This window comes from Corapipo altera, unplaced genomic scaffold (genome assembly GCF_003945725.1).
Source record: "Corapipo altera isolate COAL_440 unplaced genomic scaffold, ASM394572v1 67, whole genome shotgun sequence".
NCBI lineage: Eukaryota > Metazoa > Chordata > Aves > Passeriformes > Pipridae > Corapipo > Corapipo altera.
In genome coordinates this window covers 6,627,914-6,645,328 of record NW_020884906.1, presented here as the reverse complement: position 1 = coordinate 6,645,328, position 17,415 = coordinate 6,627,914, and the positions used below count along the sequence as shown (strand labels likewise).

The 17,415-nt window shown below is 48.8% G+C and overlaps 1 protein-coding gene across 9 annotated transcripts in view; it reads right to left on the bottom strand.

Annotated features, from left to right (window-relative positions):
* The window catches only part of CUX2 (cut like homeobox 2), a 66,719-nt gene that overhangs the window by 34,955 nt on the left and 14,349 nt on the right, over positions 1-17,415 (bottom strand). The window contains exon 2 of one of the 9 annotated variants that reach the window (XM_027652204.1): positions 8,950-8,959. The exons of 7 other annotated variants lie outside the window; for them this stretch is intronic. The gene's annotated coding sequence lies outside the window, so the exon portion shown is untranslated. Of the gene's footprint in view, positions 1-8,949; positions 8,960-16,851; positions 17,044-17,415 lie in introns of those variants that run through there. One more of the 9 variants, XM_027652205.1, reaches the window with a different exon arrangement.

Sequence of the window (17,415 nt, the reverse complement as noted above, 5' to 3'; positions counted from 1 at the left end):
TAGTGAAAACAAATACTAATACAATACAATACTAATATGACATGATCTGATGGGAAATTGCTAATACAATAAGACTCCCTTACCATATTAGTACAGAAGCATTGTGTGTCCCACTTCCAGCTCTCTCTGAACTGGGTAAATACCTGGAATTTCCAGAACCAGCCATGCTCATCGTGTCCCAAGGTGCCTGTGTGGGATGCCATGTGCAGAGGATCCACAGCAGATGCATTAAATTGCAATGAAATTCCTGATTCAAAAGTAAATCAATAAAATTTGGGTCCCCACACCATGGGACTGGGTATCCTGGGTGCGCTGGTGGTTGGAGATCCAAGCCAGCTGCCACGACCTGGGAATGCCACACAGCTCCGGGAAATATTGTGGACGGAAAACTCTCACAAGCAATAATAATTTGAAGGAGAATCCAATTAGACCAAGAGCCTCATAGTAGTTCTGGCATCAGCAGCTGCCTCTTCTCAAGCCCCCAAAGCTCCCCAAGCTCCCAGCACAAACCCATGGTGGTGCTGGTGTGAGCAGCCACGGTGCTGGGAACTGTCCCAAGGAGCTGGAGACTCCACAGCCAGTTTGCAGCAGGAACTGGTGTGGGGAGCACATCTGAAATGCCAAGGAGGAATACTCCCAAGTAGAAATGTCACGAGGAATACGGAGTTTACGCCAAGGAGAAAAGCTGGACTACGGGAAGGCCCAGTCAGTGGCCCCTGGGACAAGGATGTTCACCCAGAGCCTGGGCTGTTCATGCTGAGCACTAGGCCAGGAACGAGATACAATCCATGCATTAGGAAAAGTAAACACCTTAAAACACCAGCTCCATTGGGCAGCCTCCTCTGGTCCTGGCCAGAAGTTCACCCCCACCCACCAGCGCCTGGAGCCATTTTCCTGCTTTCCTGCTTCAGTTCTCCTGCAGGTCCCACCAAACATCTCCCAAATTTTGGCCATGAGTTTCGGGCTTGAAAACGAAGGGGGGTTTCTCACCCCAGCTCCATGGCAAAGCCATCTCCAGAGCCACTCTCTGGCTCAGCACTGGCACTGGCACACATCCATGGATGCTCCGTGCCACCCTGGACAACTGTGCCACAACTGCTGTGGAAAAGCGCTCCCGCACGGAGCGAGGCAGCGCATCCCCTCTGAGCCATGCCCAGCTCCGGCATGCTCAGCACTTTTCTATTCTCTCAGCAATTTTCTGTTCTACTGAATTAGTAGTTTGTATTGAATTAGTATTCATTTTCCCTAATATGATATATAAGCATAATCACGTTAGTGACTTTGATATCGCATTAGGCTCTACCGCCGGCACGAATCCTGGCCCCCGCAGCGCCGCTGGGAGCACCATCGCCATGGAGGAATTCTGTGGGAATGCTCCAAATGTGAGGTTGGATTCTGCTCTCACCAAACCCTCCCAGCCCCATAGTGCCGAGCTGAGGTCCCTGCCAGGATTTCCCCGCCTGTCATGGCAAACCAAACTAAAGGATGCTGCATCCCAAACAAGTAACTCCATCTAAAATGAAAGATTCCCAAAAGCTGCAGGTGCACAGCATCAGCCAGCAGTACCCAGCAGCTATGGGTGCTCCTCTCCTTGCAATCCATGGAAATTTGGGAATTAAAGCTGAGCAGACAGCAGGATGCAGGCAGGGAGATCAGAGTAACAGCAGGGATGGGGGATGCTTGCTGCGCTGCAGCCAAGAGCTGGCATCTCCCATGGGAAAACCCCAGTCAGCACTGAGCCTGCCTCAGTTTTCCCATCAGGATGACACCGGGCTCTGTAGGGCCCAATCCTTAATTAACTGATGAAGTTGTAATGAGCAGAAGCAGCAAGAGGCAGACGGGGGGGACAGGGAAAGTCCCTGTGCCATGGGGCACAGAGGGATCAGGGATGGAGGGAGGGGCACCAGGGCCAGCACAGGGCCACTGGTGGGCACAGAAAGGCAGTTCCAGAGTTCATCCCACACAGCTCCATGCACTCAGCAGCAGGACAGGAATGGGCTCTGTGTCGGGAGGAGCAGCTCTGGAGCTCCATCACCGGCACACAGCCCCCACAGCCAGCACAGGGCGAGCGGTGAGGGACGGCCACCTGCCACATCCCGAGTGGCTCCTGTACGGACTCAAATCATCTTCATGTCAACATGAAATTGTGTTTCTTTTAATCCGCTGCCAACAAGGCTCCGACAGCATCGTGCCTGCACCTCCAATCAAGATTCCATCGCCCACCGTGGGTGTCAGCAGGAAGGACCAAAACTTCACCAGAACCAGAGCTGAGCTGCCCCATAAGCATCAGTCAACATCAGAGCAGTCATAGTGTAACAGCAGAACTTCTACTACTATATATTTATATACACGTTATATTTTACAATTTATTTTATATATATATTTATATAGCAGATATATATTTCTATACGTGAATCCCTACCTGCAGATGCCCACGCAGACATCCCAGGAGAGCCAGTAGCTCTCGGCACCAAGCACCCAACCCAGAGCCCAGAGGTTTCCCAGGAAAAAGGCTTCCAGTCAGGCACAGATGTGCACACACGCGTGCAAACACACACAGAGGCATATTTTAAAATCCTAAGAAAACCCTGAGTCTTCACTGTCAGTGCTGTATATCACTTTGAGATATATACCATATTAGCAAAAAGAACTGAATTATATTGCATTCATGATGCAATTAAACACTTCACTAGGAATCAATGTAAAACTGATGAGGCCTGAAAGTAGTGCATATGGCTTAGAACATTATAAAACATTACCTTCACTCAAATCCTTTTCAGTAGCAATTTAAATCTTCTTACAGTTACTGCTGCCAATGGTAAACCATCTACTGATTCATAACAGTGCATGGGAACGAATGAATTTTTTTAAAAATTTATTCAACTACTAAATTACCCATGAAACCGGAATAGCTGACAGAAGTAATCTGAATTATTATTAGCTCTGCAAGTATTCTGCATTAGCCAATTTAAAACCACGGCTCACAGGCAGAAACCAGTTAGTACAGGCAGGGTGTTAAATGACTGCCATAGTTCTTCATTTTACTGCTGCTTACGTTTAAAGGTCAAGAGATAAAAATTACATATGACTGCAAACACAGAAAGGGTGTTTATCTTTTTTTTTTTTCCTATGAATCAGGTCAACCAGAAACTTTCAAAACATTTGGAGAGATGATTGTGTAAACCATGATGCCTCTGAACGACCCCAGGATTTAAGAGGGGGTTGTGGAGCTGCACCAAAGGGGGTTTTTGTTCTTCCTCATCCTCATAGTTTTTCATGGCAGAAAAATGGGAGAACACAGGGATGACATGGTCCTGAACTCTAAAACGTGGGCATGGTGTTGTGATCCAATGCCCAGCTGAGCTGTGAACATGGGGATGATGAATCCCACAGTGACAAAGGGTCCCATGGTTGAGGAGCAGGGGTGGCTGGAGGGGCTCTCCAACCCCTCTCCATCAACTCCTGCACCAAGAACTGCTCACAGGAGGATGAGCAATTCATCCCCAGCTGATATCCCTGTTGGGCTCCTAATCCAGGGGCTGATTAGTCAGAAAGGAAAACTACCTGGGGATTTGGGCACCGGCTGCTCCTGGCAGCGTCAGACCCTGGTGCTCCTGAAAAAAGGGGAGGGAGTGGCACTCAGAGGCAGGCACCCATTGTGCCATAAATCCCCCCATTTATAAACCTTGTCAAGGTGAGAGCAGCCCCTCAGTTGCCACACATGCCACAGCTTTCTTTACCTCTTGCCAGGCAATTAAAACCTGTGCAAGGCTGGGGAGGGATGAGCTCAACCCCAAGCATGAGCACACTCGGGGGGCCCCGGTGCCCATTTGGGGGTGAAGAAGGTGTCTGACCCCACCAACCAAAGGCAGTGATGGGCAAAGTGATGCCACACACACATCCCAGAAGGATCTCAGTGGTCACTTGGCCCATTTTCCATGGATGAAGAGGGTAAGCCGGGGCGGGTTTCCAGGCAGAAGCCACCGGTGCCAGCACGGAGCGGAGTCGGTGTCTCTTTAACTGACCATAACACTGCATCATCCTTTCTCTTCCTATTTTCAGTTTTATTAGCAAAGCAGCACAATGTTTATACTAGTGGGTATTACATTTGCCAGAACAATTACGCTATGACAAATGGCACATCAATGTAATCCATCAACTCGGCCCAGACAGGAATCCTTTATCCCGGGCTGCCATTAATTCCCAGCCGGGTCTCTGGGGTCCCATGCGTCAGTAACCATGACAACCTGGGGGACGCCGGGCGGCGATGGCACCTTGTTGGGAGAGACGGGCACCTCGGTGGGGCGCTGGGAATTCACCTTTGGAGCCGGCATGTCACCCTTGGGATTGGACATCGGGGAGGTACTCACAGGGCGAGACCCCTCCATGCAGATTGGGACTGTGCAGGAGGCCAATGACAGTGGGGGGACACTGGGAGAGGCCACAGAGGATGGTGGCATGGGAAGGTGGTGACATCAGAGGGTGTTGGCACAGTCCAGGCTCCAGGACACAGCTCCCATGTGGATTCTCCACTGTCTACTATGACACTGTGCTCCCATGCCCTCTCCCCATCAAGGACAATAGTTTAAGGTGGTTTTCTCTGTCCTGTTTTCATGGAATTTTTTGGACGATCTCTTAAAACATATAATCAGAAATTGAGTTAAATTTAACCAGAGGAATCCAGTGTTCCTGAGGGGGATGGATGTGGAGCACAACCCTCAGCACTGCAGGAAGCCAGGCACAGGGGATGGGACTGGCATGGGACAGTGGGGATGACCACTGTGGAGCCCACCATGGTTGGACAAGTGACGAGCCAGTGGTGCTCTGACAGGTGGGAGCCAGCAGCACATCCTGCTCCATGTGAGCACCGGTCAGGAGGGATGGCAGGAGATGCCAAAAGCACCCGCCTCTTTGGTGATGCCTGGGCAGGCACATCCCGCTGCCGGGCTCCCCAAACACTGGGAGATGCCTCAATGCTCCCTCCCCACCCATGAACATACAACTTGGACGCTTACTTACAAAAAAATGAAGACAAATTCCAACAGGCAAGAATTCCCAGGAGCCAACCGCTGCCACTCAGAAGCCAAAACCAAGAGGAAAAATCAAGCCCTCCCCATGGCCACGCTCCCCAAAGCACCGAAGGGTTTCTCCTCCTCTGCCAAATCAGTGTGGCCCTGACTCAATGACGCACGCAGACATTCCTCACCCATTTCCCCTGCTCCATTAAGCCATTCCCAGAATCATCTTATCCCCATTTATAATGTTCAATGCACAGTCTGAAGACTTCTCTAATCCAGTAATTAGATGCAACGCTTTGAGGGATGAAACTGGGAGGGTATTTCACTCAATTATGCTGCATTTTCCAAGGGTCTGCCCCGATACTATTTCCCCCTAGAAATGGCTCAGTTCACTTTTGGGAAAGCAGATGGATTTGAGGGGGTAATGCTGCCACCCCGAACTCTTTATCTCTGTTGGGGTTCCCCCTCATCCCACCAGAGAATACAAATATCCAGGAATATCCCTGGAGCATCCTCATCAGCACAGACCCGTCTCTCTCCTCTATCCACTCTCAAGGAGTGCTGAGCCGGGAGGAAAATTCCGTTTTTTCCCCTTTTTCTGTAGGTAACACACTGGCTGCTGCAGCTACCACAATAACAGCATTTTCCCTCCAGCCTCTCCCACGTGCAGGGCCAGGAGACGGCTTTATCCCCCTGAATCCTGTAAATCATCTCAAAGCCATCCTCGCAATTTATAGGGAGGACATTAAACATTATGGCCACTGACGGCATCAAATTACGCTTGAAAAATTGAGTTCTGCTGGAAAATGAATTTAAAAACTAAATTAAATTAAAACCTAACTAAATTAAAATTAGGTTTCTAAACCAAAATGACTTTTTAATATTTTCAGGAGGAAACAAAAAAAAAAACCACCACCACCCTTCTGTCAACTAATAAAATTTGCCAGTGTCTTTTATAGCTGACGAGTCCTGTCTGAGAACAATCCTGGTGATTCTGCATAATAAATAACTGGGATAGAAAAAGTGGAGGAGGATGGGATGATCAGCTGTGCCATCTCAGCTCCTTCAAAGGGGGCTGGGAAAGGACAGAAAGACCCTCAAAGCAATTAAAAAATAATCATAATTAACACAATCTTGAGCAAACACCTGGATGGGGCAAATCCAGCTGTGACCGCTGTGTTCTAATGATGTTGATGCGGCCCCAATGCACTGGTGGGATGTCTGGGGACCATCCCAGCCCATGGATCATGCAGCATTCCGTGAGGATACTTGGCTAGGGGTGTTAAGAGGGAGGTTTGCTGATGCAGGATCTAGGGATTTCAGTCACTAGGAATGAGGGCATTCAGATATATCTTTTCCCCAGGTCTATTCCTGCCAGATCTGCAGGGACTCTTCAAATCCTATAAATTCTGGTTGGTCTCATTAGGATGGGGGTTCAAGGATCAGAGTATCCCAGCCACGAGCTGAAATATCAGCAACAAAGCACCATGAGATACCACCTACTCATGCCTCACGTAAAGATGCTGATGCAGTGCTGGTGGGATGTTTGGGGACCACCCCAGCCCATGGGTCATGCATCATCCCATGAGGATCCTGGGTCAGGGGTGTCAGAGGGTGGTTTGGGGATGCAGGATCAAAGGACTGGGGATGCCCTTGTTCCCAGCATTGGCTAGGAACACTAGGAATGAGGGCACTTAGATATGTCTTTCCCCTAGGTCCATCCCCTGCCAGACCCACAGGGGACTCATCAAACACTACAAATTTTGGTTGGTCTCATGTGGATGGGGAACACAGACCACACCATCCTAGAATTGAACTGAAACACCAGCAAAGCACCATAAGACACCACCTACTCAGTTTATCTCACTCTCAAGGCTCCAAACCATCGGCTGAAGCTTCCTAAAGTCTCTCCCTGGCCGTTAATGGCGGTAATTAATTCATCCTGCTTTTTAAACAGCACTCGATGTATGAGCCTGCCCGCTCACATCTTGATCTCGTGCTGTCAGGGCTGTGATAGAGGAGATGCACAAACAGCCTGGGTGACCACACGTCTATCGATTATCAGTGCAGGCACATTTAACACCAACGCCGTAATAGGACACAGCCAAACGAGCTTTAGGAGACGAGATATCAAGCACGCAGCGGGCAGGTCTACACAGCTCATCCAGCAATTCCCAGTATCCAGGGGTTTGCAGGTATTTGGCCCTGCAGAAGCATCCCGAGGAGCGTCACCTGCGGGATGCTGCCGGATCGCAAAGGCAAGAGGCTCGACAGCAACTGCAGCCCCACAGCCCTTTTTAAATGCTCTTTTTTATCTCTCCGTATTATTTATTGCTCCGTTAAATTGGCAGTTCCCTCAGTGGGGGACATTCCCCCCCCCCTCGACTGGCTGCTGCTTCCCAAGATGCCAGACTCGGGGGCCAGCCTGCGAGACGCCAACCCAACGGTCCTCTTTCAACAACATTAATTATCTCGAGCTTTCCATAACAAAAAAAAAAAAATAAAAAAATAATCTTGATCCCACTGGCTGCCAATAGTGGAGAAGCCGGCGGAGGAAAAGGCTTTTATCTCCACATCTCAGAGAAGAGCCTTGTGTTTGATCAGTCGGGGTGTTTTTTTTTCTTCCCTCTTTGTACATTTTGAACTTTATAGACTGATTAATTCCCCCTATCGCGGTAAACTGCTGTGTATACTCTCGAGTGTTGACTTGATTTTCTTTCTATTAAAAAATAAATATCTTCATAAGAAATTAAAAGAGCTGAGCACATCTTTGCTCCGTAAGTAAGCTGGGAAGAACCTCAGCCTGCAAGAGTGGGATGGAGGAGGGGAGGGAGGCGAGTTGAAAAGATTTCTTTATTTTAAATTAAAGTTTAGGATTAAAGGCATCAGGCTTTCAAGAGTTATTGTGAAAGCCTTTTTAAAAGTCCCAAGTGCATAGTCCATAATCTTCTTTTAAATGGCTAAATTTAGAATGAGAAACCCTCCAGCCCTCCACGTCTGGCACCGGCGAGGGCTCCGAGGTTTTTTTAATACAATCACTGTTTCACAAATACCAAACAAGATTTACACTATTTTTGTAAGCCCTGGCTCCACAAAGCCCAGCTTTGGAGGGCTCAGTATCAATCGGACAACAAGTAAGTGCCTGTCCCTGCTGCCCATCAGCACGAAGGATGGAGTCGGGAGAAAAAGACTGGAGCCACTGAGTGCAAAAGTTAATTTCTCCGGCTAGGCAGGGAAGGCAGAGGCAGGCACCAGCCCAAATATCGACAGGCCACATCAAAAATCCCATTTATTGTTACTTATTCCCTACCTTTTCATTTTGCCAAATTATCTTAACCCTTACCTCTTATCAAGGATCAATGGACCAGCTGGAAGAAACACTGAGCTGGTCACAACAAAATAAGGTCTATGTTTTACTCTCTTACTTTGCATCTAAAGTTCCATGATTGTGTCCAACACACACAAGATTTGACTGAGTTTGGAGCTATTTGGGTTAATAAATGCTTCCAGATTTATGGTAGTTATTCATGCAAGGACCACATTACATGTAAATCAATACCAGAAAGAACAATTTGCTAAAAATATAAATACTATGTTTAGGCTTCAACAACATTAGGAAAGTGGGATTCTTTGGGGCTGTATGTAAAATAACTGCACCTGTTCGAGTTATCAAGAGATATCAGAACAGTGCTCGATGCTAGTCCACCCTAAAAATAGGAAATCAGCAACTCCTGCTCTTCCAAAATAGCTCCCAAAGACACAAGGGGCTAGGGAACCTTGCTTTCCATCCCCATGGAAGCTTGGTTACAGAAATCAGAAATAATTGCAAATAAATAAAAATTAATTGCCATTATATGAAAATTAGTTTGTAAATAAATGCAAAAGCTGCTGCAAACCCTCTTGCAAGGAAACACCAGCATTGTGTGGACACCTGTCACCTCCTGCCCATCCATCCATCCATCTCCCAGCAAACCAGAGTTGGACCCAGAGGTGATGTCAGTGGTTTTTCCACTCCAGCCTGACCATCACCATCCATCTCCTCATTTGGTTGATAACACAGGAAGGAAGCAGAGCCCTGGGGTTCATTTTTGCCGTGGTTTTTGGTTTTCCCTCTCCAGCCACTCCTGGGCATCCCCGTCCCATGGCAAGGCAGGATGTGCCACCCCACCCAGGCAGGATGGGAAGGCCCTTTCCCATGGGATCCAGGGCTGTGCCGAAGAGAGACATCTCTGCCTGTAACTCCATAACTCAGAATAAAAAGCTGAAGCTCGAACACAGTGCAATTAATGCAGGAAGCATCGATTTCTGCGCGGCACCAAGCTGGCTCATTAATCCCAGGTGCTCCTACGAGCCAATTCCAGCACCGGCCTCCCCGCCACAGGAGCCAAACAGGAGGATATGGAAGGAGAAATTCCTCCATACACTGACCTTTTATCAGCTCAGAGCTTCAAACAACACACACCCGAAACCCAAAACCCACGTCAGCTCCCGGTGTTGCAGAGTCATGGGAGTTACCATCCTGGGAAATGGGCTGTATTTCCAAGGGCAGCATCCCACCTGCCTCTGCCAGGGACTGGGGTGATGCTGGGATGCAGGGATGACTTTTTGGATGAAATGGACAAGCCACCTCCACGTGTCTCGGCTCAGTCCGTGCCACAGTATCCTCACAAAATCCCCCTTGGTCCACCCAGCAACACCTTCCTCCCCTCCAGCATGGATTCAGGAGTGGGGTGAGGGGAATCCCCTGAGTTTGGGAAGCTGCTGGAAGTCACTTCAAGCCTCACAAACCATCAGAGACCAAGGTCGATGCCCCGGTGCCATCTGGCCAGGAGAGCATCTCCCCACACTGGGAGCCTGCTGGCTCCAACAGCCCTTGAATGGGGGGTCCTGGATTTAGGAACATGGCTCAGACAGCTAAAATATAACACTGAAGAGGGGTAAAGTTGCCTTTTTGCCCCAAACACCTCCAAGGTGGGGAAGCCTGGATGCAGGAATAAGGCTCAGGCAGCCAAAAAAGAAGACGGGGGGGTAAAACTGCCTCATTATCCCAAATACCCCCTAGGTGGGGAAGCCTGGATGCAGGAATATGGCTCAGGCAGCAAAAAAATCACTTTGTGGGGGGAAAAAGCTTCCTCTTTACCACACAGGACCATGCTCCTACGCAGGGGTCGGATGCAGCAGACGGCTGGGAAGGAAGGCGGGAGCATCCTCCCCTCTGGAACGAATGCCAAATCTGGTTTGCACTTGACAGAGCCTGACAAGAGCAACAATCACAGATTAGTAGGAAAACTTCTTGCTTTTCAACAAAGGTTAATAAATAGTGACAGCATTAAGTCTCTTCTGATTAACTATGCTGAAAGATATTATTGCCGTTTGGAACACGGAATCATTATTGGATTAACCACAGTGTATAAAAATGAAATGTGAGTTTTAATCTCCGACGCAGCCTCGCCGCGCTCCGACACACACCGGGCAATGCACAACTGCTCCCTCTAAATTCCCTGACTCTGTCTGTGCAGAGATTCCATCAAAACCACGTCGTCTTTCCAGTTTGGGGCGCATTTTTTTCTTTCCTTGACTACAACAAAGCCACCGCGACTTGCCTTGAGAGGGATCTGAAAAGGAGCCACATGTTCTGGCTAAAATTAAGCCCCAAATCCTCTGTCATCTCCGAATTCAGCATCTCCCAGGGAGGATTTCACAGGGCTCCAGTGCCCTGGCATGGAGCAGGCAGGGATGAGGGCAAGGAGCAGGAACTGCTGTTCTAAATTAAGGAGGCAGTAAATTAAGCATTTCTGCCCATCCTGTGCTTCCTCATCCTCTGGGCAGAGACATCTCGGGGGGAATACCCAAGGGCAGAGCACAACAAGGGACAACCCCAGCACTAGGGTCACCAGTGCCAGGCATCCCAAAAGGGACAAGGCCCATGGAGGGACCCCTACAGTGACAGTCAATGGAGACAGAATGGATCCAAGCTGGTGATGGGGTGGGATGAACAGGGAGGGCATCATACCCAGCACTATGACCCCAGGATGAGCTTCCCAGGATGTACAGTCACTCTTTAGGAGAGGGGATATGGACCCAGGGTGTCATAATGGACATCCCACTCCCAGTGCCAGGCTGTGCTCAGAGGGAGGAGACAAAGGGAGATGGGGATGGGGGACAGGGATGGTTGGGCTAGAAGTGACCCACAACAATCATCTAGTCCAAGATGTTCAAAGGGAAAAGCTTTTCTAAGCAAACAGTTAAAAGGAAAACTCCCAAAGGCAGAGGAGAGAAGGCAGTGCCTGGGCTGACACTGCTTGTGTCCATAGGGCACAGAGGGTAGGGAAAACCTGCAAAGCCTTGGGATTTGCTGTAACTTAATGGTTTCCATACATCACATCAATTCTCTTCAGCTGCTCACAGGGCAATTTGTGCCCAAACTCAAGGCTCAAAATAGAGGGAAGGTGCTGCTGCATTTAATTAGACAAACTTGGGTGAAATCCAGGCATAGTCCAGCCTAATGCCAACACAGTGATGCTTTTACCCACTTTACCCAGTGATGATTTTACTCATTTCTACTCAAAATTGTCTACTGGAAAAAAAAAAGCTCATGACTGAGAATTTTGTCAGCTTGGGGTCTGTTTGGGATTCCTCCCTCCAGCCCTCCCACCAGGACTTAAAATACCTCCAGGCTTGGCCAGGAGAGAATATGATAAATATTATATTTACCACCTTATAATAAATATCACACTATAATAAATAACAGGTTAAAATCAGGGGAGAGAAAAGGCAAAGCCAAAACCCCCCCCCAGGGAAAGGATGGATGGGGAAGTGTGCAAACCCTGCAGATCCCACCACAGCCCCAACATCTTCTGGAGCCACCCTGGATGAGGCCATGGGGCAGGACCTGGAGTCCTGCAAAGACCCCAAACTCTAGACCCCCAGAAGGGCTGCCTGCCTCCCTCTTCCTTAAAAAAACCCCAAACTAGTAGCAGAAGTGGTTCTTTTCCACAAAAAACACATCACTTTTATGAAAAACAGGATGCATTTTCTCCAGAAAAGGTGTTTCTGACTAGGAAAAACAAATTCAAACATCTTCCAAAAGAGAAAATTTCTGTAGTTGTATTTTAGGAGGATTCTCTCCTGTTTATCATTCCCACTGTTGGCTTTACACCCACCTTACTTCACTGCACAGCACCAGGACTAGTTTATAACACGACAAAACAGCTTCACTATCCTATTATGATATTTTTCCTTATGTTTATTTTTAAAACCAGTAAGAGCAGCTGCTACTTAGCACCAACTGAATTCCCTTATCTCCTTTCCTGGATGAAAGGGGGGTCTGTTTGTTGTAATGAAGCCAGTTTGCACCTAGATCAAAGCCTCCACTGTTTGCATCCTTGGAGAAGTGTTTGACACTCGTGTCAAAGTGTCAAACTATTTCATTACCACGCAAAGCAGAGACACTTTGACTAGAGGAGATAAGATGTTTCCGTCAATCAGCATCCAGAAACAGCCTCCCCACGATGATTAAAAAAATAATATAACAGGGTGGTTTCAGCCACAGCATCCAAACGGCGGCTGGGGAGGGAAGGGATGGAGTAATAAATAACAGCACCAAAGCAAAGCTCAACAGCAAGGCATGAACATCCCACCATGCTCCTTCTGGGGAAATTCCACCTGGGACAAAAACCAGGGAAAATAAGGAACTGCTGCCCAAAGGGAGAGGGGATGTTGGTGCTGGCTCATCCCGCCGTCAGCCCCAGTGTTTCACATTTGAGGATGGAGTTTGAGGGACATCCCTGGCCTTGTGGGTGGGAAAAGGTGAGTCAAGGCTGAGAAATGTCAGAAAGCCTAAAAACAACCCATCTCTCTCCCCACAGAAAATCAAATGCACAGGTGGGAAAGCCCACACCTTTTCCACCCTGCAGCCCAGGTACAGTGGAGACGAGGATGCACAGGGGATGGGATGAACTGGAGGGATGTTACAACACCCTCAAATAAATCACCAGCACAATGAACTGCAGCCCAAGCTCACTTCTTCCATGGGGCACCACCAAGAACACCCCACCAGGCAGCACCAAGGAACAGGCAGGGCTTGGGGACTTCCACACAGTCCAGGAATGCTCTATGAAACAAGGACCAGGTCAGCAAAGTGCCAGGAGGGAGCTGGGACCCCTTGGATATAGCAAAGGAGCCTATGGGATCATGTCTTAAGAAACTCATCACACACAGAGAGTCCTTCATATGAAAGAGCCAAAAAACAGCTGCAAAATTTTATCAGAAAGGAAGATCTTGGGTACCATCAGCTCCATCTCCTCTGAAAAGTCCTCAAAGGCTGCTGGTGGTTGGAAACACTGTGGGGAAACACCTCTAGAATCTGTTGCTCCCTATTTCTGCTCACTCCTCCCTAATCCATCTCTTAGAGCAACATATAGTTGGGGTCCACATGGTGACATAAGATGGGGGGACACTCGTGCTCAGTGCCAGGAGGTGACATGGTCCCTCCAGTGTCACCAAGCTATGCCAAAAACAGTAAGGACCCCGCAAGCGGGCTGTGGGATCTTCTCAGCAGTGGGTGCAATGAATATGTTTGTTCAATGGAAAATAGAGTTGGAAGCAGCATCCAGCCGTGGTGGAGATTAGAGAAAAGCCTGCTTAGACCTGGCTGCACTGGAGGAGCCATAGGGGAACACTTCATGCCTGTGTAAATACTGCCACCGGAACGCCGGCACAGCTCCGGCCCTGAGACCAGCGAGAAGTTATCAGCTGAGCAAATTCTGCTTGTTTAATTTTCTGTTGCCTTCAGGCACATTCACCTCGCTGATCTTCCCCCAAATGCTCTTTTCCCCTCTCCTCTCTGGAGGAGGGAGACTTATTCCTCAGGCTGACCCTCCCATAGGATCCATGCGTATTTCCAGAAGCAGGAGAAGAGTGGCTGCATCTCTCCCTGAGGATGATTCCCAGGTTAATTCAGGTTGAGCTCCTGGCCGGAGCGAGCTGTTTGGGACACACATGCAGATCCTCTCCACTGACCTCTTTGCAAACTCCTCTTGCAAAATTGGTTTTTAGCAAAGCCACTTATCACCTTAACCATCTATCGATTCCCTGACTCCCAGCCAGAGCTCCCAGGATCCAACAGCACGGGCAGGAGAAGCAGAGGAACATGACTGTGAAGGAGGGCACTACAGCACATGGCCAAAATCACCCCAAACACAAGGCAAGGGGGTCAGAGGCTCACCAGGAACATCAATGGCCTCGCCATGGGGCAAACACTGCCCACCAGGAAACTGCTGCTATTTATTGCCACACTCAGCACAGGAAAGATGCAGGTGATCCTTGAGATGGATCCTTGGACTCCATCCCATCAGGCACAAATCCTGCCCTCAGATGTGGCTCCACAGTACAAGAAGGACATTGAGGTGCTGGAGTGTGTCCAGAGAAGGGAATGGAGCTGGGGAAGGGTGTGGAGCAGCAGGAGCAGCTGAGGGAGCTGGGGGGGGGGGCTCAGCCTGGAGAAAAGAAGGCTCAGGGGGGATCTTTTCACTCTCTCCAACTCCCTGACAGGAGGGGGGAGCCAGGGGGAGTGGGGCTCTGCTCCCAGGGAACAAGGGATAGGACAACAGGGAACAACCTCAAGCGGCACCACAGGAGGTTCGGGTTGGATATTAGGGAAAATTTGTTCATAGGAAGTGTGGTCAGGCATTGGAACAGGCTATCAGGGCAGAGTTCCTGGAAGTGTTCAAAAGGCACGTGGATGTGGCACTTGGGACATGGTTTAGTGGTGGCCTTGGCAATGTTAATGGTTGGACTCAGTGACCTCAGAGGTCTTTTCCAGCCTTAAAGATTCCACGATCCCATTCCACCGAGCTGGGACCTCCATCTCCCACACGGCAACCGCAGAGGAGAATAAATAAACAACACCTTCCCCCGAGCATCCCTCCCTAAGGAATCTCCCACATGACAGAAGAGCCACCTAAATCCGAGCTGGGCAGCCAGGCCAGGCCAGGAGCAGCAGCTCCAGGACAGAGGCTGAAGCAGGAGCTGCCTGCAGGAGCTGCCACCTCTCGCGCTTCCCGGCAGTATCGATCTCCCAGTAGTAACAGCTGGTATAATTTTTGCTTAGCTTCAAATACCTGGTGATCATGAATTCTTTGGCCACAAGGTTATAAAGCATTCTCTAAAACATGAGAAAAAGATTAAGCCTGCTTATAGTTAATAATATACTGTACACTGTCTATCAAGCTGGCTGTTTGCTATTGAGAGCCTACTATTAGACACTTATTTAAAAGGCCTTTCAAGGCTTCCCAAGAAAGTGCAGTTATGCATTTTTTTTTCTGGCAAGAACTATTATAGATAAACATCAATTCACTCCTGCGGATCACAGTCGCAGTAAATAAATTTTTCAGGAAGCTAAGTTCCATACAAAGCCTCCTCAAAGCTCCCCTTTCACACAACATCAATGTTTGGCCTCTGAGAAAGAAAAAGCTCGAAGGTTGCTTTATCCAGAGCTAAATTATCAATTGTAGCTGCTTAAGAAAAAAATAAAAAAGAGGGTGTTTCAGTAAGAAATCGGGGTGGGAGGTAAACAACACGGTGGGTAGGTGGTGATGTCAGGTGGCGACAAAAAGGGGAAAGGAAGGGTGATGGATCTGGACCCTCTAGGATGGCGTCTGCAGCCCCGAAATCATCGCTGAGGCGAGGAGGGAGAAGCAGCTCCGGGCAAGCTCAGCAGCCACTGCCTGCGCCAGGCTCCTTTATAGCTTTGTAAAGTAGCAGCCTGGGATTATCCACTATAAAGTGTGTCACCAAAAAACCCCCACTCCAGTTGTAACCGTAAAAGCCGCAGCTCCTCGGATCGCTCGCAGGGGCGGGTGGAGGGAGAGCTGCCCAGCACACGGTTGAGCCAGGTTTGCCAGCTCAGACAGTGGGAAGGAGTCATGAACCATCGGGATCCTAAAGTGCTTTTTGAAGCAGCCCAACGGGGTTCAGCTGTGGTATAGGAAAGTTGGGCAGGAAAAGCATCTCAGCTCACCTCTACTTAACAGTGCCCTTGTAATTCCAGTGTCCCATGGGGTTGCTGCCCACTGCCTTCCCAATAACACAGTCCTGGGGGGGCACATCCACACCCCAAGCTCCAGGACTTGCTGGCACTGTTGGAGCCAGGGCCATGCTAATATCCAGGACACTCCATCTGCTCTTTAAATAAAGAGATGCTGGGCTCTGTTATTATGGTTTAATTATTAGCCTAAAAAAAGACTAGAGCACAGAAACCCTTCCAGGCTCAGTTTATGCATCCTGGTGGGAAGGGGAGTCCTTCAATAAGAGAGGGAGGGATGGGTGAGGAGAAGAGCACTGCTGTCAAAAGGCAAAATCTGCGTGGTCCCCACAGTGAGTCCTAATGAACCCAAATTCCCCGTGGTGCCCAAAATTGCTGGAGCATCATACATTGCTAAATGGCTTAAAAAATCAAGGAGGAAGAAGGAGAAGACAGTGTGTGCTGGTCTGGGTAAGTCTGGATCAAATCAGTGCAGTTCTGGAACAACACATGGGACTGGCTGGGGTACAAATTCATGGACCCCAAATGAATCAGAGAATCACAAAATTATCTGGGTTGGAAGGGACCTTGAAGATCATCTCATTCCAACCCCCTGCCATGGGCAGGGACATCTTTCACTTAGAACAGGTTGCTCCAAGCCCGGTCCAACCTGGTCTTGAACACTTCCAGGGATGGGAACCCTGGTAAGAAAACTGAGCTGCAAAGGAGCAACCCTTTTTCATGTCCTTAAACTGCAAAGGAAGTGGCAAAGCACCATGTCCAGCCCCATTTGCTCCCCTCACACAATACCTGGCTCCCAACATGGCGGTAGAACTGGCCCTGGCACCATTTTGGATCAATCCTGTCCAGAGCAATGACACTAAAACCCAGGGATCCATCAGCAACTAATTTCCTCAGCTGCTAAACACAAGGGCAATTTTGAGAGTTAATAAGTTACCAGAGGAGCCAAGAACTGGGCAAATCCCCAGGGCAGCTCCCCACTGCCCAACATCGGCAACTAAAGCCTCATCAACTCCATCAGAACTTTCTAAGCACCCACTATCAAATAAAAACCAGCTCAGCCACCCCTCTACTCTTTGCAAAATTGTTTTTCTTCCAACTCTTCTCAGAAAATAACCAGCAGATGCTCAATAGAAGAAGCGCATTTTCCATCACTAAAATAAACTTAATTTTGAAGTGGTGAACTTGTGACACCCATTGCTCTCCTGCAAATAAACCCATCAGGGATGATATAATATGCATATTTAACCTTCTGATGTCGCTAATGTATTTAGGAGGAGTTGACATATTGCTGATGGGTGTGAGAGCAAACACCCATTACCTATAGCGTTATTCCCAGGTTATAGGAATGAG